We start from the raw sequence: 27,931 nt of genomic DNA, 5'->3' as shown, positions 1-27,931 counted from the left end.
TTGTTTGGGCCATGCCTTGCAGCAGTTCAGTATTCTTGGCCATAGTACCCAAACAGAATGGTGTATGGTGAAGCTGCAATAACTGCTGTTCTAAATGGACTCTCATGTGATGTTTAAACAAGAAATCTAAACCTAAAATTGCATAGTAACCCTCACCTGTATGAGCCAAACTTCCATACGAAACCTGGAAATTTTTCCCCCAATCCAAAAACTAAACACTGGTGAACCCAGAGAAGGGCCGTCGTTTCCACCCACTCCACTTAACCTACATCATCATGGTGGGCTCCTCCTCCTTTTCTTCACGAGGTCCAAGCTTGCCGTGGATACCTGCAGTCCCATGTCCAATAAAAACTTATGCTTCCTTCCATTCCAGGCAAAATTCTACCACTGCACCCATTTCAGGTGCATTTGTTTTTACTGAAAGTACTGCATGGCACTCTATACCTCTCATTGTCATTTCACAGTCAATTACTATTCCCATGTCATGTTCATTTATCATGCTCCTTGTTAGTCTTTTGTTCTAATTTCCAACTTTATCATCATTTCTTACAAAGCAGTTCACAACATTCGTGCCATTTGTGACCTGTTTGTCCACACCTTTAGCAATTAATATGTGGGGTGGAAATTCTTTTTCCACCCCAAACTCACGTCACTGTTTTTATCTTTTCCAACATCAGCACAGCTGCTCTGGCTTCAGCTAAGTTCTTAGGAAACTCTGCCCCCCCTTTTTTTTTTCACTCACGCATTTGGTGGAAACCCTTGCACAAATGTATCCACTGCCCTGTGTTCTGCTTCCTGCAGAAGGACGCTGTTGGTATCATCATTTTCCTTCAATTCATATGTATTGACATTCAGCTCCCTAATCCTGCCCACAAAGTCTGGAATTTTTTTTCTTCCGTATTGCTGTCCTAAGTTGACCCTCAGAATTTCAAATGTCAGGGCATTCCTCAAGTCCTTATGATACAACACAAGTCTTTTAGTGCCTCCCATGAAGAGTAATTTTGCCATATGCTAAAGTTGTTATTCCGATTAATGTCCCACCATAGCTGCTGTTATCAAGTTGTCTATGAGCACTAATGTGCCCTCTCCTGTCTTATTGGAAAAAGGAGGAAGTAGGATAGCAGGACTAGTGTCTAGGATGGGTACTGACATACTGGGTAAAGACTTGTCCTCTCAGTGGATCTAATGCTTGTGCAACTCCTTATTGTCTACCTGCATTTGTACCATCTGATTCAACAAGGTCTGAACTGCCTCTGCAGTGGTTAACTTCTCCACTCCTGATTTGTCCAATGTAAAGCCTGTGTCTACATTAAAGAGGGAAAGTTAGGACAGGAATGGAACTAACACCATTTATAAGGGGTCTAGTGCAGTTGACCACTTTACTGGTGCCAGAGGTGCAGGACTCAAGTATACTGCATGCAGCCCAGTGGCCGGCAGGGGCATGTAGATGCCTCTTGTTAAACCCAGGACTCTCAAAGACTGGATGGAGTATCAGGCAATGGCACCCAGTGGTTGGCCTTGCCTCAGCAGTACCAGTTCAAAGCCTGAAATCTCAGGGCTAGCTGAAGGCTCATAGAGCAACAGCTTCACCTAGTTTATAATGCTCTTTGACGATGCTATATCTGCTTGGCAGCACACTTGACCAATGATTGCTGTGGAGACTGACACAGCTTCGGTGGAAGTCGAAAGAACTGCTAAAGGCAGAGAGGGAGCAGTTGTATCATGTAGAAAGCTGTGGAATGGTAACGTTGTGCTAGGGCTTGTAGCAATCCAGGCCACTGATATGATAGGTCTCTGTGTTGCAAAATGCTATGGCAACATTATTTTAGTACCGAGCTGCAGAATTGTGTTGCTGGATGGCCTACATAACAGCTCGGTTGGTTTCAATGCTGCTACATTTCCTCCTCTCTTCGAGAATCCAGTCCTCCAAATTTCAGGCCGCTGCTGAACCTTTGAACTATTCAAACAACATCGTACTAATGTGTCTACATTTTTCTCCTGCTCCTTCAGTGCATCCTTTCTCGCACCACAATTTACACTTGATACATTGTCTGTCCTTACACCATTACATAGTGTATGGTGACTGACAGTCACAATGTTCCATCCCTTCAGTCAAACCTCAAACCTTGTGGTCTGTCCACTGAGTTGGTAGGTAATGGACTGAGAGTTTTTGTGGGTGGAACTCCTCCAGTGATGGACATAGGCCGCAAAAGCAACAACCATGATTGAGAAACTTCCCGAGGATAAAATTCCTGTTACAATGACCTGTTGCTGGTACCCACTGAGGTACTGTAGAATATGCTGGAACATCTGTTCTGCATTAATGCACCCATTCTGTACTTCTCAAGAGAACTACAGGGGGTGGAGTTAAGGATATTATTCAAATAGGTTAGGTACATCAGGAGCAGTATTTTCAAAGTATTATTGGGTAGATGCAGCAGAGGATATGTTGGCTTCAGAACCATAGTCTCTGTTACCATTGTTGGAAGCCAAGATGTCATATTGAGTACTGTTTAGCAGTGTCATGCTGTTTCATAATTTCAATTGTTCTGTTCCCCTGGAGGGTCCTTGCACATAACAGGTGGTCCTTAGCAATGACTGAATCATATGCTTAGTATATCCAGTGAGCTCCTAGCTTCTGATAGTATGGGTGGGTTATAATACTGTCCCAAGGGAATTCTTCCACGTCTGTTTACCCGAGTAATAGTTCTATCTCAAATGTCCCTGTGACTGTATGGACTACCATGGGGAAGGGGAAGGGGAAGGGGGAGGGGCATAATGTTCAAATGGCTCTGAGCACTATGGGACTTAACATCTGAGGTCATCATTCCCCTAGAACTTAGAACTACTTGAACCTAACTAAACTAAGGACATCACAGACATCCATGCCCTAGTCAGGATTCGAACCTGCGACCGTAGCGTTCGCGCAGTTCCAGACTGAAGCGCTTGGCAACAGCGGCCAGCAGGCATGATATAACCCACATCCTCTGTCAGCGGCATTCTTCTGCTACAAGGTGTACAACTTTGCTTCCGCCATATGCCGATAGGTGGCGACAACAGTAAATAGCAGTCGAAAGAAACAGATTGCAGACATCAGGCTGTTAGCTTGGACCTCAGTCAACATAATCTCATTCAAACATTAGATGATTTGCATCTGCATCATAAAGTTGTTCTTGATTGAAAATGTCAGTTTACGAGCCTAATTCTCATCATTTGCGGGAGGTGTTACTGTTTTGTTTCAGTATGAAGAAAACAGCAGCTGAGTCTAATAGAATGCTCTCAAGTACATATGGTAAGGGCACTATCAGTGAAAGAACATGTCGTGAGTGGTTTCAGCACTTCAAGATCAGTTATTTTAATGTTGTAGACTGGCATACTGGTGGAAGAGAGAATGTTTTCGAAGGTGCAGAATTGGAGACATTGCTGAGTGAAGACTAACATCAAACTCAAGAAGAATTGGTACGATTAGTGGTAGTGACACAGCAAGCCATTTGAAAACGTCTCAAGGCTATGGGCATGATTCAGAAAGAAGGAACTTGGGTCCTGTGTGAGCTGAAACCAAGAGGCGTTAAACAGCGTTTGTGTGTTTGTGAACAGTTGTTTCAGAGGCAAAAACGGAAGGGATTTCTGCATCACATTGTGACCGGGGACGAAAAATGGGTTCATTATGATAATCCTAAATGCAAAAAATCATGAGGATATCCCAGCCATGCCTCCACATCGACTGCCACACCAAATATTCACAGCTCCAATATCATACTCTGCATTTGGTGAGACCAGCTCGGCGTCGTGTACTATGAGGTGTTAAAATTAAGTGAAACAATCACAGGTGCTCGTTGTCAAATGCAATTAATGCATTTTAGCAGAGGATTAAAAGACAAATGGCTACAATACAGTGAGAGGCACGATGAAGTGATTTTGCAGCTTGACAGTGCTCAACCCCATGTTGCAAGAAGAGGTCAAAACGTACTTGGAAACGTTAAAATGGGAAGTCCTACCCCACCCACCATATTCTCCAGACATTGCTCCCTCTGACTATCACCTGTTTAGATCAATGGTGCATGGCATGTCTGACCAACACTTCCGACCTCATGAAGAGGTCACAAATTGGATCAATTCGTGGATCGCTTCAGAAGATGAACAATATTTTTGACGCGGGATTCGTACATTGCCCGAAAGATGGGAGAAAGTAGTGGCCAGCGATGGCAAATACTTTTAATGATACATGTGTAACCGATTTGTTTCATTAAAGCCTCAAATGTTGGGGAAAAAACGGTGGAAGCAAAGTTGTATACCTTGTATTATCATTGCATGATTCTTCATATCTGGTGTAACTAGCAGAATCTCCTTTGTAAAACTTTCCCTAAGCCCCCATTTTAATGGATATGTATGTATCAAATAGCCAGAAACAACCTGCTCACTTTGCCATCCCACTTTTCCTTTTTTGCCAATTACATCTTCACAGTCCCAAAATGATCTGCCCTGAAAGGCACTACATGCTTACTGTATAATTCATGTATGTGTACAACACTCCCACGTATGATACACCATGCTTTAACTATCTCCTATATATCCTTTAGCGGTCCTACTACACACAATATATTTACCAGCAAATTAGTTCCTATGCTCACCTGCAGTAGTTTTCGTGTACCTTGTGGTATTTTATGTCCTGAGTTGATCCTAACAGGACTGCACATGCAGTGTAGATGGTTTATACAACGTTTGGGGCATGTCTTGTAACAGTTTGGTATTCTTGGCAGTACCTAAAGAGTATGGTGTTCATTTCAGCTGTACTGTGCAGCATTCTAAATCGATTTTATATGATTTTTAATTAAGAAATATAATGCTAAAATTGCACAGTATCCCTCACCTGTATGAGGCAAAACTTCCACACAAAACTGAAATTTTTTGCGCCAGTGCGACAACTTAGTACTGTTGAACCCAGTGAGTGCATATCATTTCCACCTTCTCTAATTCACCTACACTGTGGTGGGCCCATCCTTTTCGGTGTGAGGTGCAAATATGCCACAGGCCCCTGTAATTCCATGTCCAACAAAAACTTATGCTTCCGTCCATGCACTAAACTATTTGAGCAGAATTCCCCACTGCACTCATTTTGTCTGTGTTTATATTCAGTGGGAGAGATGGATAGTGGCTCCAGAGTGCATTTGGCCGTGTAATGGTGAGTTCCTATCCCCACCCTATGTGCACCCATCACACCTCTTGTTAGATTTTGCCTGCAATCTACCTTGTATGCCCACGTTTATAACATGACAGTTCACATCGTTTCCACTGTATGAGCCCCATTCATCAATATCTGTAACATTTGACATCCCCTGTGAAATTTCTTTTCTTACCCGAACTTCAGTTACTGCGTCTATTTCTTCCGATGGTGACGCAGTTGGTAGGGCTACAGTTAAGTTCTTACGAAACTGTGCCAGTAAAAATGTAACCAAGTGCTCTTTATTCTGCCTCTTGCAGAAGGACCTTGTTGATGTCTTTGCTTTCCATCAACTCATGTGTATTGACATTTAGCTTCCTAATACTGTCCACAAAGATTTCCATTGGCTCCCCCAAATTTTTTGACACACTGCTCAACTGTTCCCTATAATACTGACAGCTGTCAACTGTTTTTCTTTTTTTATTGCTGTACTAAGCCTGCCTGGGCAGTAGAGGCATTCAGACTTCCTGTGTCATACCCAGGACTCTCTGAGACTGGCTGCAGTACTAGGCAATGGCACCCAGTGTGTGGTGTCACCTCAAGGGCACCAGTTAGAATCCCAGAAACTTCACAGCTATCTAATGGCTTGTAGAGCAGCAGCTTTGCCTAGTTGGTGACGCTGCATTAAAGGCTGCATCCACTTGGCTATACAGTTGACTGTTGACTGGCAAAGTGATTTCACAGTGTCGGTGGAAGGTGGAAGTACCACTAGTGCATTGAAGCAGGGGTCGCACCAAGATGATGTCTCATTTTCCTTGGAATTTACAGGGGACTCATCTAGTGATTGCTACAGGTGATAATCTCCTGGCAGTCATATTCAGGGTGGGGACCTGCTGGAAGGCAAGAAACTGCATCCATGATATAATGACAAGCAGAAATGCGACAGTGATTGGATACTGAAAATTTCTCAGACAGTGTGTCCAACAATGAAGGCAATGTGCCATACACTCTGGCAATTTTGGCTATAGTCTAAAAAGTTATCAGCAGTTTATAATCATTGATAAGATGAAATTTGCAACTATACAAAAAAATGTGATTTTATGAACAGCATGAATCATGGTCAGTGATTCTTTTTTAGTATGTGAATGGTGTTCTTGAGCTTCTTTGATATAAACATGATTGGCCTTTCCCTATCATCCTCTAACATATGAGGAGAATAGCCCTGGTGCTGTGTGGGGATACATCAAGAGAGGGTGCATTTGGAGAAGTTAATGTAAGGCCTTTCTGTGCTACAGGTGCAAAAACCAGACACAGATTGTGCCTGTGTTCTTCTGTCATGCCATCAGTAACCAAGTTATCATTGAGATAATTTACACAACATGGAATCATGCGATACCTTGTCTGTAAAATCTCTGGAGTATGGCAGGGAGATTAGCCACACCAAAAGACAGTCATAATGGTGTCTTCAAGACTAGAATCTTCCTTGAGTCTTCACAAGCAGTAACTGAAAATATACCTCTGAGTTTTTGAAAAAGAAAAATCTTCCTGATAATTTAGAAAAAAAGGTCATCCACTTGAGGCAAGGAATAAGAAATAATGTCCAATGAACATTAATGGTTTGCTTGTAGTCTCAACATGGCTGAAGAAAGCTCTAAGGCTTCCCAACCACCACTGATGCCAAAACCCATTGATTGTAGGAAATGTGGGACAGAACTAGTTGTTATTATTCAGTCTAGTTCAAACTTGATTGCGTGCTTAATGGCCAAAGGAATTGGGAGAACTTTGCAAAATCTCTGACTTGCTGTTGATTTGAAGACATGTGGGCTAAAAATCAACTGCTTTCCCCAGACCAGCTTCAAACATTGGCACAAACAGCATACAAAGTATCAATGGCAGCAAAAAGTACTGATGAGCTGATGGAGGGCACTTTATAGCATAGTAAAAATCAAAAGGTGGAATACGTGTTGAGTTCAAAAATGTTCTTGACTGAAGGATCCATCACACAAAATGGCAATGTTCAAGGCATCTGATTGTAAGTAAGTGTCAGCTGCACAAAACTTAAGAGTGGCGTCAGTATCGAAAAGAAAAGTCACTGGAATGCCATGCACTGTTGCATCTCACAAAATTTTATGTGTTGCCAAGCATATTATCCCTGGCTGAAAGTATATTAATTTGAACTGGCTGGGATGATGCCTGTGCTTTTCATGCTATGACTCACTGGTCACACACTTTATCGTGGCCCCTCTGTGACTGGTGTAAGTCAGTTGACTTTATGCTGTTCCAGAATGTTTACAATTGTTGCCAGCCTTAGGTATGTAACAGTGTTGCACACCATAACGATAAGTAGGCATTGTGAATATAGTGTTGATCTATGTGCAATGTCGTGCATAGTGATTGTTAATACTATCTACAAAAATGAGCTAAGTGGTTGTACTTCTTCCTTCTAGTGACTTGCCGTCAACTTTTGTGTCATTTCAGCAACACAGTCCATTACGTGTTCAATTTTTATGAGTTATGAGCTGACTGCTGTGGGAGAAGAAGGGTGGGGGGGGGGGGGGGGGGGGGGGGGAGGCTTGTCTCAGCAGTCAGTATGCTACTAGCTGATTGCAAGCTTCCACACTCAGCATCCTCAGCTCAGTGCAGTCAGTACTTCTGCAGGTTGATCCCTACATAAACAGTTACAATACTTGTCCTCATAATGTCTACATTCCTACCTGGAATGCAAGGAAAAACAGTCTGGGAAACTTGGAAACAAAGTGTATCACCGTGAACGATACTCGAGATCACTAAGAATTGGATGGGTGGCTGCTGCTGAATGGAACTTGTTTATCTTTGAGGAGTGTGGTGACATCTCACTGCACTGCGTCACTAAGGCTCTTGGCCAGATCCAAAATGTCAAAGTCTGTTGAAAAAGTTTATTGCACCGCTTGCAATATTTTACATGCATGCGCTATTCATAGCACTTCAGCCAGAGAGGAGGTTGGACTACTGTAAGGCTTGCATGTAGGCATCCTTGTCCAGGGTTAAGTGGATCACCACTCTATGTATTAAATTTTCCACACATGATTTAACTCACTTGTGAATTTACATTTTCAACTAAACTTCCGCAAATCTACAGTCCACAAGATGCATAACTTTCAGTGGATGACTTATAGTTAGAATTAATTAAGAATTTAAACCTTGCCACCACCACATGCATTTTGATGAAAAAATGAGCAAATAATATAGAGAATACAGTGGAACTTTGTTAACGAGTCCCTTCCATAACATGCAATTCACATATCAAGCAAAACAAATTGTAAAAAAATGACTCACTTAACAAGCAATGTTTCACATAATGAGTAATAACAATTTAGTGTGATGTCACCAGCTATTTGCACGTGGTGGGAGAAATGTTCAACAATATGTACATCTTTCATTGTCGGCAGCAGTATATGAACGATGTCTTTAGTATGTACTGCAGTCTGGGTCTAGCGCTCTTTCTGCTACCATCTTAGTGCAGCTTATAGCCACACGTTTCTAAACTTGTGTTCACAAAGTGTTTTTTTGAGTGTAGATTTTAATAACCTTTGTAGAAATGTCCCCGAAGATAAAGTAACAAGATGATGACCAGAAGAGAAAGAACATTACCTCAGAAATGAAACATAAAATCATTGAAAAATGTGAATGTGGTGTGAGCATTGCTGATTTAGCATGCACATACAGTCAGTCTACATCAACTATTTGCACTATCATCAAGAATAAAGACAAGATTAAGGAGGGAGATGGTTCAAAGGAAGTGATAAGAGTATCTAAACAACAGTTTTATATTCTGGATAATGTTGAAAGGTTGCTCCTTATGTGGATAAATGAAAAGCAAATGCAAGGTGACACTGTTAACGAGAACATCATTTGTGAGAAGGCAAGAATGATTTTCGCTGACCTCACCAAGAAGACGCCAGGATTATCAGTGGACAAAGAAGCCATGGGTGGTTTGAGAAGTTTAAGAGAAAAACCAGCGCCAATAGTGTTGTGAGGCATGGCAAAGCAGCCAGCTCTGATGCAAAGGCAGTAGAGAACTTTATCAGCAACTTCAAGATGCTCATAGATTCTAAGGGTTATCTCCCACAACAGGTTTTTAATTGTGACGAGATGAGTCTATTCTGGGTAAAGATGCCGACGCATACCTTTATAACAGCAGAGGAGAATGCATTGACTGGTCACAAGCCAGTGAAAGACCATCTCACACTGCTATTCTGTGCCAATGTAAGTGACAATTTGAAAATTAAACTGCTACTTGTTTGTTGTTGTTGTTGTTGTTGTTGTTGTTGTGGTCTTCAGTCTAAAGACTGATTTGATGTGGCTCTCCATGCTACTCTACTCTGTGCAGGCCTTCTCATCTCCAAGTAAATACTGAAACCTGCATCCTTCTGAATCTGCTTAGAGTATTTATCTCTTGGTCTCCCTCTATGATTTTTACCCTCCACACTTCCCTACAGTACTAAATTGGTGATCTCTTGGTGCCTGAGAACCTGTCCTATCAACCGATCCCTTCTTCTAGTCAAGTTGTGCCACAAATTCCTCTTCTCCCCGATTCTATTCAGTAGTTCCTCATTAGTTACCTGATCTACCCATCTAATCTTAGCATTCTTCTGTAGCACCACATTTCAAAAGTGTTTATTCTCTTCTTGCCCAAACTGTTTTCGTCCATATTTCACTTCCATACATGGTTACACTCCATACAAAAACTGTCAGAAAAGACTTCCTGACACTTAAATCTATACTCGATGTTAACAGATTTCTCTTCTTCAGAAATGCTTTCCTCACCATCACCAGTCTACATTTTATATCATCTCTACATTGACCATCATCAGTTATTTTGCTGCTTGTTTATTTAAATATGATGTGGAGGTCCAGCAACAAGGCTTGAGTGACATACGATCTTTTTGTGATTGGATGGATGAAGTGTTTGGTCCTTCAGTGAAAAATATTTGCTTGAGATGGATCTGCCACTCCATGTCTTCTTTATCATGGACAATGCTCCTCCCCATTTTCCAGGCCTACAAGACCACCTCCTTGAAGAATTTTGATTCATCAGTATCCAATTTCTGCCTTCCAACACCACTCCATTATTCCAGCCTATGGACCAGCAGATGATTTCTAACTTTAAGAAGATCTACACTAAAGCACTCTTGAAGCTTTTTTGAGGTGGCTGAAGCTACAAATCTCACTTACAGAGAGTTTTAGAAATATCACTTCAACATCGTTGCCTGATCTTGGGTTACCAAGAGAACTCTCACATCTGGTTAGAAGCAGCTCTGGCCGGAGTGCATTGTCAAATGTGACTCTGAGGCATTTGAGTCAGTATCTGTGGCACCTGTAGTCATTGAGATTGTGTCTTTGGCCAAGAGCATGGGGCAAGAAGTGGATAACAGTGATGGAAGATCACAGCCAGCCAAGAAATGGCCACCGAAGAGCTTATGGAGTTGCAGTGTGTTTCACAGCAGGAAGTTGTGGAGAGGAGTTCTTCAGAGGAGAAGGAGGAGGAGGAGGCAGTAACAGCAAATCAGCAACCTTCTGGCACAGAAAGAGAAATGCTGAAAGCATGGGAATCGGTTGCATTGTGTATCGAAAATCATCACCCAAATAAAGCAATGGCTATGCGCACTACAAATTTATTTGAAGATAGTGCTGTGTCATATTTTCACCAAGTGTTGAAGCTTTGGCAGAAACAAATGACTACAGATAGCTTCTTAGTAAAAAAATTAGTTACGTATCATGAATAATAAAGTACATAATACTATATGTATTATTTCCTTTTAATAAATGGCACATGAGTAACATAAGCTTTTAATACTTCTGCATGGAATGCATTATCATATTGTACATTAATTTATACGTGAGAAATTTTTTCGCATTACAAGTGGTTTTGCACATTGAGTATTGTTCTGGAATGAATTATGCTCTCTGTGCAAGATTCCACTGTATTTCAAACAATAGCATCACAGAGGGGTTCAACAGTGCGGCTAATTTTTTAACCTAGTAACGTAACTGCTGATTTGACATCACCAAAAAGCCCCATTGGCAATCTGGACATTAAATATCATATACATATCTGCAGTCTCATTAAATACTGAAATGCCAGAAAAGCTGGGTGTGTCTGTGATTGATGCAGCATTGAATTAGTTAAGTGGCTACTGACACAGCTCGAGAAATTTAGCATCCACCACAGTGCTTGGTGAACCACAACTGTGATGGTCTAGTCGTCAGTACCGTAAATCTCACTTTGTAGCAACAACATTTATTGAACACAATTAAATTTCCTTAAGAACTAATGAAAATTGTCTATTAATCTATGAAACCAAACAGCAATAATTCTTGGTGGAAATTCGTATGAACCAAAATATGATTTGATATGAAACAGTTCCTAATCAAGTCTGAATAACGTCCAAGCCCAACTTAGTCACTATGGATACATTTAGCAAGTATGAGACTAAACAGAGTTTGATGGTGGTGGAAACTGCACATTCATTAGCTGAAGTACTATGCTACAGGCTTAAACTGGTCTGGTGCACACAGATTTAAATTGGTTCTGGCAAACTGTCACAGTTGCCAGACCACACTTGTAGTAGTGAGTCACATAAAAGCAAACCGAGGAAGAAACCTTCTTGTGGTGGCCTTGTATTTGCTCACTACAGAAATGACCATGATCAGCCAGTAGTGTTGGTAGTACACCTGCCACAGTGCTCTGACAGATATGGATGACATTATATGTATTGGTACATCTGTATCTTCCATTTGAAAGAACAGTGTGGTTACTAAACATAAAAACCTACTTACAAAGTTTCAAGAATCAGGATTAATTAAAAGAACAGAAATATACTATGACCCCCCCCCCCCACGTATTCCACCTGTAGGGATCACAAAAATAAGATTAGACCAGTTATAGCAAGCACTCCATACACTAATGGATCAGGAGTAGTAAACCACAGTACGTAGTACAATATGAGGTACCCTCCTGTATTTTGCAATGGTTTGAACAGAATACGGTTGCATGTGTAGATGTGGACACTTCCAGGTCTGTTTCATTAACATAAGAGGGGATATATGAATTAAATGCAACCGGGTTCAAGTCTCGGTCCGGCACACAGTTTTAATCTGCCAGGAAGTTTAAAAATCAGCGCACACTCCGCTGCAGAGTGAAATTTCATTCTACTTCTAGGTTTTAGTTCTCATTGATGAAGATGGTGGCCACTGTTGTAGAATTCTGTCAGAGAACAAAAGGTAATCTATGCAGTATCTGATGTATTTGTTAAAGGCAAGAAAATTAATGTGTTAATAAAATAGAATTAATTTTGCAATATCCATTGACATATCAAATTATAGTGCTGGGGTCCATTACTGTACGTCATTCATCTAGGAAGGTGCAGCAAGTCAGTTTGTCATTGACTCAGTTGGTGGAGAGGAGATCTGTGAAATGAGTATTCACTCAAAGCCCATACTCAACACAAAAAAATGTGTTATCTTAAAATAAATGACCAGTTCTTGTATTATTAATTTACTCACTGCAGAATAGTTCTGTACCCAAATAACATAACATTAATTATTGCACGCTATGCCAATCTGAATGATTTATGATGCAGCATCGTGGTAATGATGGAAAAGTATACCATTTAGTTACTCCAGTTCCATTACAAAGGAATGTTACCAACACTGTAGGCATTACCTTTAATTCGTATATCCCCTCTTATGTTAATGAAATAGACAAATTCTTAGGCTTTCATGTTGTCCAAAGACTCATTATGCAAATTTATAAAGGAAATATATCCTTGAATATTGCTCATCAGTATGACTTCCTTACCAGTTAGGATGGATAGAGGAAATAGAGAAGATCCAAAGAAGCACAGTGTGTTTCATTTCAGGTTCATTTACTAAGTATGAAAGCATCACATAGATGATCAACTAACTCCAGTGGCAGACGATGCAAGAGATGTGTTGTGCATCATGGTGTGCTTTACTGTTAAACTTCTGGGAGCGTATTTTCAAAGAAGAGTCGACGGATATATGACTTCCTCCTGTGTATATCTTGTGAAGAGGCCATAAAGATAAAATTAGAGTAATTGAAGCCCATGTGGAGGCTTATTGGCAATCATTCTTCCAGTGAACCATTTGAAACTGGAACAGGAAAGGGGAGAATTGACAGTGGTACACAAAATACCCTTCACCACACACTGCAAGGTGTAGGGGGAGATGTAGAAATGTGTGTGCCAAAGTGTCACATGTGATCTGTGTGCTTGAGGGTCTGTGACAGTGAAGCATTGCAAATTTTTGCACAGTTTTTTTTTCACTCTCATTTGACTTTTGGAGTACTTTATTGCATTTGAAAACACTTAAGCAGTATTAAGTTTACACAGCTCTAACTAAACAACGTGAATTCTTAGTATGATGAAAATTTTAGGAATATATGACTGTCTCTTCCTGAACATTTTTATGTACAATTAATAACATTAGTTCTCACATTGATCTTCTTTTGGGAAGATCAGTAAATTACATATTGATGTGCCAGTCCATACCTGGAAATTATGCGCTATCTATCTTACTTAGATGCTTGAAATTTTAAGTACAAATTAATAACATGTCTGTCTAAAAAGTAGGCTACAATCATGTCATTTCAGCTTTAATCAGTCAGAAGCAGCTGAAGATAGTGGTCATGTGTGTGTGAGGTGTGGTTGCTTGTGTGAATGTGTGTGTGTGTTTCCTTTATCTTTATGGAGAGTAGCAAAATACCCTTTTCATAATATTGTTGATATTCCAACCTAGACCTTCCATTGTTTAAAATAATGTAGTATGTTTTTATATAGTTACTTTACGGATAATTAATGTTTGTGAAAAGTGTACACATGTCAGATAAACTACAGTAATGAACCAAAAAACATTTTAATATTGTGTAACTTACTTGTGTTTCTTGTTCTGTTTAATCACCACTATAATTAATAAGTAGCTTTTTCTTAAAGAATTAATCTGATAATTGTAGCATTGTGTACCTAATCTGTGTATATAATATAATTGGATGGATTAAAAAATCTACTCACCAAGCAGCAGTAGGGAAAGAAATGTGCATGCTTTCTTAGCCAGTGGCTCATTGTTCTGGCAGAAGGATTGAAGGAGAAGGAAAATGAGTGAAGAAAAAGGACTGGTGAGGTTTAGGAAATGGATAGAGTTAAAAAAAAAAAAGCCACCCAAAAGCACAGTTCAGTGGATGAGGTGGGTAAGTCTTCCCTGATAGGGGTTATGGGCAACCTTTCTGAGCTCTCCCCATTTATTACACCTCACCAGCCCTTCCTTTCTCCTTCCTTCCCCTTCCCAGAAGAAGGAGCCACAGCCTTGGAGAGCTTGCACTTTTCTTTACCTTTATATGGGTTGTCTCCTGCCACTGCTTATTATGTAAATAACACTAAAATTAAGGAAGGGATTACTTGCACATAAAATTTATGAAAATACGTAGTGTGAACAAAGCATGATTTCTAACATTTACACTTGACCCTTCATTTTAGGAGAAAGATTGTAAAGACAGAGTAAAAGACTGACAGTTCAAATGTAGCAAAGTAAAACAATCAAGAGCAAGTGGGTAGAAACGAATGTACTTTTAATATACTTAACCAAAATGCAAGAAGTCTCTTAAACATGAAAAGCAAATGGAGTACCTGCACGTTTGCTGTGTTTCATAAAACCACTAGGAAATTACATAAACACAAGTTAGGAAAGGAAATATTGCACTGAGTCACTGTTGACATTCCTTGTCACATTAATGAAAATAGAATTAGATATGCCAATAGTTGTACAACCCCCAAGAGAAAATATTCAAATTTTTATTAAAAAAAAGAAAAATGGGAAAATGTTTTTATATTATTTGATAACAGTGATTGTATATTGTACATATACTTTAAAGTTCATTTTTTGACAAATTGTGTTGACTGTGCACCTTGAGTAGGCCTAAATGTCCATACAGTCAGTGTCATTCTCAGTGATAAAGATCGAAGTCCAAGTTTCTGCTATAAGCAATGTAATTTCTTCACAACTGTTTTGAGGATTAATTTAGTAAAGTAAATACCTCTCATTCATGTCACATGAATGGACATTCATTAATTACTGTAGTGTGTGTATCATGAATTTCTCTGTAATATGCCTCTGCCTCCTAACAAATTTATTGATTCATTGTACATTGGTGAAAGTTCTCTGTTATGCTACAGTCTACATGAAATGATATACATGGAAGTATATTGTCTTTCTAAATCCTGCTTGTTGCTTTGGTGACTGCCGGGGTATTGCGTTGATGACTGCCAGAGTATCAGTCTGTTTTTTGATATGTTGTTAACATTTTTTTCATGGTATATGCCTGAAAACCAGAGACATTTTGTTTTATTTTTATTTTTTTCCTGCCACAGAAGCTGTTACGTATTTGTTGTCCTCTGTTCTCCTTAATATGTACTGCTGCTACTGCCTCTCATGTATAGAATTGCCATCTCCTCTGACTAAAATACTCCTATCATCAGTCAGAACCAGTAAATTTTCATACCGTGATTGGGTTTGAAACACTTTTTCCTTTCCCTTGTTTAGTGATCAACGTGTAACAAAGAACTGCACAATAGTTATTATTTTCTTTATTAAATAAGCAGTGAGCAATGACCAAGTGTTTGGATTACACTAAAAATCACTCACGCTCACTTTCTGTTCTCTGGATCTCTTCATGGAGGTGGACCATCAGTTAGTTTTTTGGTTAAGTTATACTTTCCATGGGTCACTTTGTACAATATATCTTAATGATGCAAGGTTTATAACATGCCTCTGCCTTCTAACACATGTCTTAATTCTGCATCTGTGTAGGTACTTATCCCTGCTGTTATCTTCAGGTCAGTATGACACGAAAAGGAATTTGTTCTTCCATAACTTTTTAATATTTAAATGATATTGCTCCAAATTTGATGACTTTGTTTTTCTAAACATGTTAAATACCTTGAAGCTCAAATTAAAAAAAAAAATACTAACTTAATTTGTTACACTTGTGTTCCTCGGGACAGTATGATGCCGGGGGAGTGCTTCAAAATTCACAGAATGTATAAATATCATACATGCCCAATTTTTATGAGAGAGTAAATATCTGATTCTTTATTGTTGAAATGTGCAAAGGTTACACAGCAATGCAAGTCACTGATTGTGTTCAAAATATTCGGAGTATTATGGTGGAAACAACTAATATTGAGGGTCAAAGAATTTATGGGGATGGCTGGGAAGCATTAGATGAAATTACACTTGGAGCCTGTACTGGCCTGTTATCACTGACTGGTGTGTATAAATCATATGGTGAATCAACAAAGAGTATGTGGGATCAAGACACAGGTAGAGTCATCTTTGCTGCTCTAATGTCATTAAAAACAGTTATGTTGCCTCTCACATGTGTTACATTTCAGTGACATGTTTGATCAAAGAGCCCAAAGAGTAAATGAAAAGTTGGCACCTACAATTCTGTGGGATAAGTGGGTGGAAATACTTCCAAAACTATATAATTCTGGCACAAATTTAATTATGGATGAACAACTGGTGGCTTTCCGAAGACAAAAATCTGTACAGGAAAATTACTGGACAAGCACTTGAGAAAAATCAAGATATGAGGGTTGTCATGGATTTGACACATAAGCTAAAAGGACAAATTTCTTCACATCATATGCATTAGGCAAAGGACTTCTCAAAAGACATCTTACAATGATGGAGACAATGAGGAAAAATAAGCCTAAAGTCCCTAATAATATATCAAGCAAAGAAGATGTTCACATTTCAAAGTTCTTTTTTACTAAGGATACCATGGTCGTATCTTATGTTCCAAGGAAGACCAACCAGGTTGTCCTGATGAGCACAATGCACAACAGTGAGGAAATAAGTAACAGAGAAGACAAGAAATCAAAAATGATATTGGACTACAATGCAAGTTCAGGAGCAGTTAACACATTGGATCAGCTTATTGGAACCTACACATGCAAGAGGAAAACAAACTGATGGCCAATGATGGTTATCTACAATGTTATTTATACTTCTGCCTCCAGTGTTTTGTGCTGTGAACAATACGACGTGTGTTCAAAAAGAAACCGAAGTTTTGAAATAGCATGCCAACCAGCAGAGAGAGCACACTGCAGCTAATGAGCGCACCTAACAGCAGGTTTAGGTGACAAACTGCCATTTGCCTCATGTCAGTCAGACAATTAGCAAGCGAACCACAGCCGCTGAAGCAAGCACATGTACAGCCTGCTTGTCACAGGGCAGAATTTCGGTCTGTGACGACTGCAAATCTGGATGTCCTTCTGCATCAACAGATGATGGCCATGTGGATAGCGTTCGTGGTGTGATTCATGGAAATCGTCATTTAACTGTTTGGGAAGTTGCTGAGGAGGTGGGCATCAGCCATCAAATTTTGAGTGAAAAACTTGAGAAGCATTGTGTCAGTGCAAAATTCGTACCATGTTTGTTGACTGAGGATCAGAAACAGACCTGTGTTGAAATGTATGAGGATCTGCTTGCAAGTGTTGATGACAATGAAAACTTTCTGAACAACATCATAACAGGCGAAGAGACATGGGTGTACGGCTGTGATGCTGAAACAAAGATGCAGTCATCACTGTGGGTGGGCAAAGGGTCAGCTCACCCAAAAAAGCACGCATGAGTTGGTCAAAGATCAAGGTGGTGATGGTTGTGTTTTTTGGCTACAAAGGCATTATCCATCATGAATTTGTGCCACGTGATCAGATAGTAAATAAGGAAGTCTACCAGGGAATCCTTGTGCGCATGTGAGATGCTGTGCATAGGAAGAGGCCTGAATTGTGGGAAAACCAGAGTTGGATGTTGCATCGTGACAATGCACCAGCTCACGCATCATACCTTGTCCACAGCTACCTAACAAAACACAGCATTCCCATTGTACCGCATCCACCGTAGTAGTGATTCTCCAAAAGGAAGAGGTTCCTACTCAATGGTCTGAAGATGACCACAGTAGTGGTCGAAACCGGTCACCTTGATAAATAAACCGTGATCAAGACTGTTTTTAATAGTAAATATTTATAAGACATTGATCACTGCTGTTCCCATAATGCATTCAAAAGTTCTCCAGATTTAGTCCCTGCAGACTTTTTCCTGTTTCTCAAACTGAAAACCACATTGAAAGGACATAGTTTCTAAACCACAGAGGATATAGAGGACAATGCGATGAGAAACCTGCGCACTATCCCACAAAATGTGTTCCACGAGGCATTCCAAAACTAAAAGAAATGATGGGAACAGTGTGGTGCCGTTAGAGGGGACTATTTTGAAGGCAGCGCTTAAAATGTACAATAAGCAATAAAGCTGATGCAGCAAAAGTTTGGTTTCTTTTTGAACACACCTCGTAAATCCATGGTGGAAAAATAAATCCGCAGTGGGAAAAAAAATGTTCTTTACAAAAGAAGAATTTTTCTCAATGAATTAGGAAGACTTCTAGTTACTCCTTACAATGAAAAAAATGCTGTCATGAAATCAACAGTCAGTGGCCATTGTTAGAAGAATACAAACAGGAAGTCCATCAACACAAAGCTCCAGTGCTGACATTCAAAACTGCAAATGTGCCAGATGCAAATTCTGTCCATCAAGTTGTGACAACAAGACACTAATAAAGTGTTCAAATTGTAACAAATGTGTAACACTCACATTAGACACTATCACTGCCCAAAATGTGCAATTCTGAGTAAAACTCTATTCTAATTTTTCCTATGATTGACAGTTTATATGCTAAGTAAAACACTGTTGTGCAACAGCTTAGAGCCAGAGCGTACATCATTGTTGAGATTGTTGGCATGTAATAATTTGTTTATATTGTAACAAATAAACCTACATTTAAAATTATAATAATAATAATAAGCTACAAATCTGCATCTGAATCTACAGCTACAGCTACATCTACATCATACTCCTCAAGCCACCTCATGATGTGTGGCAGAGGGTACTTTTGTATCACTGACTGCCTTTGTATCAGCTCTAATTTCTCAAATTTTCTCCTAATAGTAATCACGCGAGAGATATGTGGGGGGAAGTAATATGTTGTTCGACTCTTCCCGAAAAGTGCTCTCTCAAAATTTCAATAGTAAATGTCTCCATGATGTGCAACGCCTTTAATATAATGCCTGCCAATGGAGTTTGTTGAACATCTGCAATGCTCTCGTGTCGCTAAACAATTCTGTGATGAAAGGTGAACCTCATCGTTGGATCTTCTCTATCTGTCCTACCTGGTAGGGATCCCAGATAGAGGAACAATACTCAAGAGTCGGGTGAACAAGTGCCTTATAAGCCACTTCTTTCATGGGTGAGTTATATTTCCTTAAGATTTTTCCTATGAATCTGAATCTGGCATCTGCTTTTCCCAATATTTGTTTTATGTGGTCATTCCACTTGAGGTTGCTGTGGATACTTACTCCTAGATATTTTAGGGAAGATACTGTTTCCAGTGGTTTTTCATAAATAGTGTAGCTGTACAGTAGTGGATTTCTTTTCATATGTATGCACAATATGTCACATTTATTTACATTCAGGGTCAGCTGCCAGAGCCTGCACCATTCATAAATTTTGTGGAGGTCATTCTGCAAATCGTTACTATCTTCTATTGTTGCTACTTTGCTACAGACAACTGCATCATATGTGAACAGCCTTAAAGAGCATCCGATACTTTCTCCTAGATAATTTATATATATCATAAACAGTAACAGTCCTGGCACACTTCCTTGGGGTACTCTGGAAATTACCTTTACATCTGTCAGTTTTGTTCCATTAAGAACAATGTGTTGAGTTCTGTCTGCAAGGAAGTCTTGAATTCAGTTGCAAATCTGCTCAAATACTCGATAAGCTCATATCTTTTCTACTAAACAGCAGTGCAGGATGGTGTCAGATGCCTTCCTGAAGTCAAGCTAAGCACTGTTGTCTACAGTGCTATGGATCTCATGGAGGAACAAAATGAGCTGAGTTCCACAGGATCTCTGTTTGCGGAATCCATGTTGATTTTTATAGGGGAGATTTTCATTCTCCGAAAAGTCATAATTCTTGAGCATAGAACATGTTCAATAATTCCACAGACTGACAAAACAATATAGGTCTATAACTGTGTGCATCTCTCCTACAGCTCTTCTTAAAAATGGGAATGACCTGCGCTTTCTTCCAGTCACTAGGTATTCTTTGTTGCTCAAGCGATCTACGATAAATTACTGCTAGAAGGGAAGCAAGTTCTTTTGCATAATCCTTGTAGAATCTTATAGGCATCTCATCTGGTTCTGATGCCTTTCCACTACTAAGTGATTGTAGTTGGATTTTGACCCACTTACTGATTTTACTCAGATCGGTTGACTAAATTTTACTTTCAAAGTCATTGAAAGATTTGCTCATTGCTCTCCTTACGCTCATTTTCACTTCATTCAGCTAGGTTCGTCAGCGAGGTTTTTACTTCTCTTGAATCTGAGCTGAAGTTCTCTTTGTTTACATAGCAGTTTCATAAAATGGCTATTAAATCATGGTGGATCTTTCCCATCCCTTAAAACCTAACTTGGATACTTGTCTAGGGAATATTGCATGATGTCTCTGAATTTTTTTCATTTGTTTTCCACATCTTTCATCCTCATTACCAAATAGTAGATGCTGACTGCTCAGAAACTCTAAAATTTGTATCCTGTCACTCTTGCTAAAGAAAATTTATTCCTACCTTTCTTAACATTCTTTGTAAGACCCATTGTCATAGATGCTATCACAGCCTTATAACCACTAATACTTTCCCCTGTGTTAACTGATTTGGTAAGTTTAGGTCTGTTTGTTGCCAGGAAGTCCAAGATGATACCCTCATAAGTTGGTTCTCTAACTATCTGCTCAAAGTAATTTTTGGACGAGACATCCAGAACAATGTCACACAAATCCCTGTCTTTGGTACAAGTTTTGGTAGCATGACATTCCAAATCTGTACGCAGCAAGTCGAAGTCACCCACTGTTACAACAACATGATCAGGAAAATTACAAATGATATTCTGCAAGCTCTGCCTGAAGTGCACAACCACTAGAGCTCCTGACCCAGGCGATCTATAAAAGCGTCTAATTACTATTTTTGACTGATCTTTGGTACTTAACTTCACCCAGATTAAATCACAATCTGAATCCATGATAACCTCATTAGATTTTATCAAATTCTTTACTGCAATAAACAAGCTACCTATCCTTACGATAAATATTTCAATCTGAATTTAGGATTTCATTGTAACCGATGTCCGGTTTCAATCAGCTTTCTGTCCCTAATACTATCTGTGCATTATAGCATTCAGTAAGTGATACTAATTCTGGGACCTTTCCTTGCATGCTAATGTAGTTTACTAATATCATGAACCTTTTTTATCTCTGACAGAAACCAGACGGCCGTTATATGAGTTGAGGGGCATGAAAGGGAAGCAGTGGTTGGGGAGGGAGTGAGAGAGGGTTGTAGCCTATCCCCGGTGTTATTCAATCTGTATATTGAGCAAGCAGTAAAGGAAACAAAAGAAAAATTTGGAGTAGGAATTAAAATCCATGGAGAAGAAATAAAAACTTTGATGTTCGCCAATGACAGTGTAATTCTGTCAGAGACAGCAAAGGCCCTGGAAGAATAGTTGAATGGAATGGACAGTGTCTTGAAAGGAGAATATAAGATTAACATCAACAAAAGCAAAATGAAGATAATGGAATGTAGTCGAATTAAATCAGGTGATGCTGAGGGAATTAGATTAGGAAATGAGACACTTGAAGTAGAAAATACATTTTGCTATTTTGGGAGCAAAATAACTGATGATGGTCAAAGTAGAGAGGATATAAAATGAAGACTGGCAATGGCAAGGAAAGCATTTCTGAAGAAGAGAAACTTGTTAAGAGTATAGATTTAAATGTCAGGAAGTCGTTTCTGAAAGTATTTGTGTGGAGTGTAGCCATGTATGGAAGTGAAATACGGACGATAAATAGTTTAGACAAGAAGAGAATAGAAGCATTCAAATTGTGGTGCTACAGAAGAATGCTGAAGATTAGAAGGATAGATCACACAACTAATGAGGAGGTATTGAATAGAATTGGGGAGAAGAGAAATTTGTGGCACAACTTGACTAGGAGAAGGGATCGCTTGGTAGGACATATTCTGAGGCATCAAGGGATCACCAATTTAAATTGGAGGGCAGCGTGTGGAGGGTAAAAATCGTAGAGGGAGACCAAGATATGAATACACTAAGCAGATTCAGAAGGATGTAGGTTGCAGTTGGTACTGGGAGATGAAGAACCTTGCACAGGATAGAGTAACATGGAGAGCTGCATCAAACCAGTCTCTGGACTGAAGACCACAACAGCAACAACATCTCTGACCTGTGACAATGAACATTCTCTTAGGATATTGTGGCTACGTTATTAGGCAAATCATCTTTAATCCCAAGGGAGGGTTTCTCTAATCTAAAAAAGCCCCCTGTGCACACCACATGTACTCCGCAATCCTAGTAGCCGCTTCCTGCGTGTAGTGCATGCCTAACCTATTAAGGGGAACCCTAAAAGTCTGCATCCGATAGCAGATGTTGAGAAATTCACATCCAAAATTGTCACCGAGTCGTCTTAGCCTCTGGTTTAGACCTTTCATTCTGCTCCAAACCCGAGGACCACGATCAGCCCTGGGTACGATGCTACAAATAGACAGCTTAGCCTGCACCCCATGTGCAAAGCTAGTTTACCATCACCAGATCAGCCATCCACTGAAAGGAGCCAAGGATACCCTCAGAACTCAAGAGGCAGGTGTCATTCATGCCAACAAATCCCACTATATGCAGCTGGTTGTGCTTAGTGCACTCCACAGCTGCCAGCAGGGTCTGCTCCACATCCCAGACGAGACCTCCTGACAAACATACTGAGTGCACATTGGCATTCTTTCCACCCTTTCCTGCTATTTCCCTGAGGGGCTGCATCACCCTCCTAATGTTGGAGCTCCCAGTGACATGCATATCTTCACAACTGGACAAGGAAATCCGTTGCTGGCCCAGCAGTAGAGGCATCTCCTGCTGGCTCAGAATTATCTTCAACACTGGGTAGCACCTCATACCTGTTGCTAAGGCATAGGGAGCTAGCCGCACGACCCGCTCCTTCTTTTGCCTTCTGCCCAGTGACATGCGAACCCACCACTGTCTGCCACCCACACTTGAGTGAGGACAGACCAGTCAGATGTTGGGTATCAGAAGATGTAGCAACACCCTGGTCACCAGGGGATTCAATCGGGACCAAAGGTGTCGCAGTTCTCATCACCAGTGCCCTGCCATTGCCACAACTTTGGGCATTTGCAAGAAGCACGTCAACAGTAGCCAATGCAGCTTCCACCTCTTTATGGAGAGCAGCCAATTCTCCTTGTGTTCACTCACAACAAGCACTATCCCTAGCCATATCGTAGTGCATAAAAAATAGATGTAAGACCTCAAATGACACTACTGAGTTTGGAATGTACACAAAATATATCGAGGAGAATAAAGAAGCACAAAAATTGCTCTGCAGATTTTTCAGTATACCCTGAGATAGCAAGTTGTTAAATAGAAATAAATTTCTCAACTAAAGTGGATGTATCTACAGTTACTTGTTACTAGAAACTCTGCTTTCCCAAAAGCTACTGCACAAAATAAGTGTGCAAACTAGAATGCACTGATCTAAACTATAGGCTGTGCACCAGCATGAGATTTAAATGTAGTGGCATGATGTGGAGCCTCTGGTGGCAGGAAAACTACACTAGGAAGCCACCTTACACAAGGACATGCACCAGGATTTACACAAAAACCAAAACTTAGTGTAATTTTCTAACCACTAGTATCTTAATAGAAATTCTTCTATGGATTAGAAGCGGTTTCTCTGAAGGAACTTTGTCAGTCTACTTTAAGATTTAGCTTTTCTCACTTTCACACCTTTAATATCATTAGCTAAGTAATCAAAAATTAGGGTACCAGCATTATGGAAACATTCCTTATCTAAGTCCGTTTTAATGAAGAGTTTTGATGGGAATTTTTTTCTTCTAGTATTGTAAATATGGAGGTCACTGTTCCTTCTGAAGGCTTTTGGATTATTTACAACAAATTGCATGTCCCATATATTTTGTCATTAAGAAGAGCCTTCAGAAGTGTCAAATGAGTCAAGCTACGCATTCAGCACAAGAAGAAGCCACTAGAAGATACTTCTGTTAATAATGTTAATTATGCTCATTGCTAATCTTTTCTCACTGTTAATTATCAAAATTACTTCTAGATCACTTTACATTTGTATTTCTATATTAGGGGAAAAAACAGCTACTTTCAAAACAGCCACTGTCCCTCCATGTAAACTACTTCAAACAAAGCATTTATGTAACTTATTTAGAACACTACCAAGTCAAGACTTGTTTAATATAAACTTTAGATTAAGCAATATTTACATCTCTGAGTCTAAATATTATGATGAATTCTAGGAGAATTGACTAATAAAGCACCCCTTTATTTTGTTTTTATATGGATTGGGATGTTCAGTTTGCTGCATAATGTTTAATGCCAGTATGTCATAAACTTTTGCAAAAGAATTTAAAGCTCCATTCATAAACCTAGAAAGAGAAGCACAGTCTGTACTGATATTATTTTTACCTCTAGTTTGTGATCGTAGATTGTACTGTCCGTGCTAAATTATTAACTTAAAATATCATACATCTAAGAATTCTTATGTCCTTGAAGAGTATTCTGCAAGACATTTTAACTGCACAGTTCTGTGAAATAAATACTTTTTGATCTTAGCAGCAGTGCCTCAGAAGATTATACAATAGGGCAGTATGTGCAAAGTATCTTAGTCATCCCATCTGCAGGTCACCACAATGAATGAGGTTTCTACATGTACACAGGCAGATCTGAACTTTTTTGTTAATTTATCCCACCTGCTGGGGTCAGCTCAATTTATTATTCATCAGGATCACTAGGAACTTCACATGTGGATCCTCATCTATTGTATGCATCTTATCTCTCTGCATAGCACCGGTAACCCATTTTTATTGTTTGGAATTGTGAGTTCAAAGGTTAACTGTGAATAAGTTCTAAGCCCGTTCTATTATTCTTTGACCTTTTTCTGGTATGGATGTGTTTGACACTATTAGTCCTACAAGCGTCATCAGAAAACATCATTTTTGAAATGTCTTCCAATGTCCTGAGTAAATTATTTATCTAGGTCAAGAACAAGAGAGGTCCAAGCACCAGCCTTGTGAGACACCATATTTAACACTTCCCAATATCACAAGTTTCAAGTTTCGAACGTTGTGCAACAACCTAAGTTCTAACAAAGGTGTGGGGCAGGGAAATAGGAAAAGATCTTGAGCACCACAGCAAGGGATGTGAGGCGAAGGATGTTTATGTGTCAGCTCGAAAGGCTGCCAATTTCTAGCCATGCATGCTCCATGTGTGCAGTTGATCAGCAGCTATGGCACAAATTATTACATGTAAGGAACTAGATTTCATGAAAGCACATTATACAGATGCTCATGTTCAAGACTCATTGTTATTAATTTATCAATGACACACACAAAACAAGACATCGCCATGTTACTAGATCACAGGTTGCTGAGTTGGTCACCCATTGTCGTGTCCAGCAGTGCCAGTGCAGCAGCAAAGTACAGTTACACTATGTGATAGAAAGTATCTGGACACTGAAAATGACTTACAAGTACGTGGTGCCCTCCATCGGTAATGCTGGAATTCAGTATGGTGTTGGCCCACCCTTAGCCGTGATAACAGCTTCCACCCTCGCAGGCATACATTCTATCAGGTGCTAGAAGGTATCTTAGGTTATGGCAGCCCATTCTTCATGGAGTGCTACACTGAGGACAGATATCGATGTTGGTCGGTGAGGCCTGGAGGATTCAGGTCAGGACTCTGTGCAGGGCAATCCATAACAGGGATGTTATTGTCGTGTAACTACTCCGCCACAGGCCGTGCATTATGAACAGGTGCTCGACTGTGTTGAAAGATGCAGTCGCCATACCCGAATTGCTCTTCAACAGTGCAAAGCAAGAATATGATTAAAACATCAATGTAGGCCTGTGCTGTGACAGTGCCACGCAAAGCAAGGTGTGCAAGCCCCCTCCATGGAAAACATGACCAGACCATAACACCACTGCCTCCAAATTTTACTGCTGCCACTACACACATTGGCAGATGATGTTCACTGGGCATTCGCCATACACACACCCTGCCATCAGATCGTCACATTATGTACTGTGATTCGTCACTTCACATAACGTTTTTCCACTGTTCAACTGTCCAATGTTTACGCTCCTTACACCAAGCAAGGCGACGTTTGGCATTTACCGGCGTGACATGTGGCTTATGAGCAGCTGTTCGACCATGAAATCCAAGTTTTCTCGCCTCCCGCCTAACTGTCATAGTACTTGCAGTGGATCCTGGTGCAGTTTGGAATTCTTGTTTGATGGTCTGGATAGATGTCTGCCTATTACACAATATAACCCTCTTCAACTGTTGGTGGTCTCTGTCAGTCTACAGACGAGGTCGGCCTGTATGCTTCTGTGCTGTACGTGTCCCTTCATGTTTCCACTTCACTGTCACATTGGAAACAGTGGACCTAGGGATGTTGAGGTGTGCAGAAATCTTGTGCAAAGATTTGTGGCAAATGACACCCAATCACCTGAACATGTTTGAAGTCCGTGAGTGTCACGGATCTCCCCATTTTGCTCTCTCACAACGTCTAATGACTACTGAGGTCGCTGATATGGAGTATCTGGCAATAGGTGGCAGACAATCCACGTAATATGCAAAACATATGTTTTTGGGGGTGTCAGGATACTTTTGATCACATAGTTGAAATTTAATTCACGTGTACTAATATATTTTAAATCTCTGATGATGACTTGTTCCAACGAGTGAAAAAGAAAAATGCTCTGGGAGGAGCCAGAATGCCATTCTGGCCGGAATTAAGCACCATCATTACACCAGTTTAGTTTCCTAGTATGTATTTATGGTCTGTGGAATCAAAGACCTTGGGAAGATCTTAAAAAATGCGAACAGGATATTTTTTTGTTTAGCTCTACCAGAACTAAATGTATGACATAAATTTCCTTTCTTAGTACAGAAACCATTATGGATGACAAACTGAGCTGTTGGTAAGAGGTTATTCTCAGGAAGGTGGTTCAGTATTTTGTAGTAAGTTATTATCTCTCATTTTTGAGAACACAGGGATGAAGGAGAGGGACTGTAATTCAAGGCCATTTGTTTATCTCCACTTTTATCCGATGGGAATTTTGCATAGCTCTGCTTGTGTACATGTGTGGTCTGCTAGTGTTATCAATAAAATGTACTCTATACATTTGCTTAAAGCATTAAAATGTTTGTAGATAAATACAAGTGGCAGATGATTCTGTAGCTGTTCATGAACAACTGTTATTTCTTGTTTATATAAAAGTACAGAGGTAATTACTTATTGAGAACAGTTATCTGCATACTTTCGCAGTTGAACTTATTCCACAATGTACACCATTTCCTAAAGCAGTAAAAAAAAGTTTCACAGTTCCCAGATCCAGGCATTCAAATTATTTATATCTGAAGTTAGTAACGGTGTATGCCTGTCCATTGGTGACAGAACTTCATGTGAACCTGAAATTTTAGAAAGTGTCGACTCATTAAGAGAACTAGTGAATAAAGCCATTCAAGAATTACAGAAAAACTGAAGAGCAGGATGTCA

At 39.8% G+C, this 27,931-nt stretch overlaps 1 protein-coding gene across 2 annotated transcripts in view; it reads left to right on the top strand.

Annotated features, from left to right (window-relative positions):
• Window positions 1-27,931, top strand: part of LOC124802977 (anoctamin-1-like) — a 265,666-nt gene that overhangs the window by 76,549 nt on the left and 161,186 nt on the right. The window lies entirely within an intron of this gene.

This window comes from Schistocerca piceifrons, chromosome 6, assembly GCF_021461385.2.
Source record: "Schistocerca piceifrons isolate TAMUIC-IGC-003096 chromosome 6, iqSchPice1.1, whole genome shotgun sequence".
Taxonomy (NCBI): domain Eukaryota; kingdom Metazoa; phylum Arthropoda; class Insecta; order Orthoptera; family Acrididae; genus Schistocerca; species Schistocerca piceifrons.
Note: the sequence above shows the minus strand (reverse complement) of the source record. Positions and strands in the feature narration are given on the sequence as shown.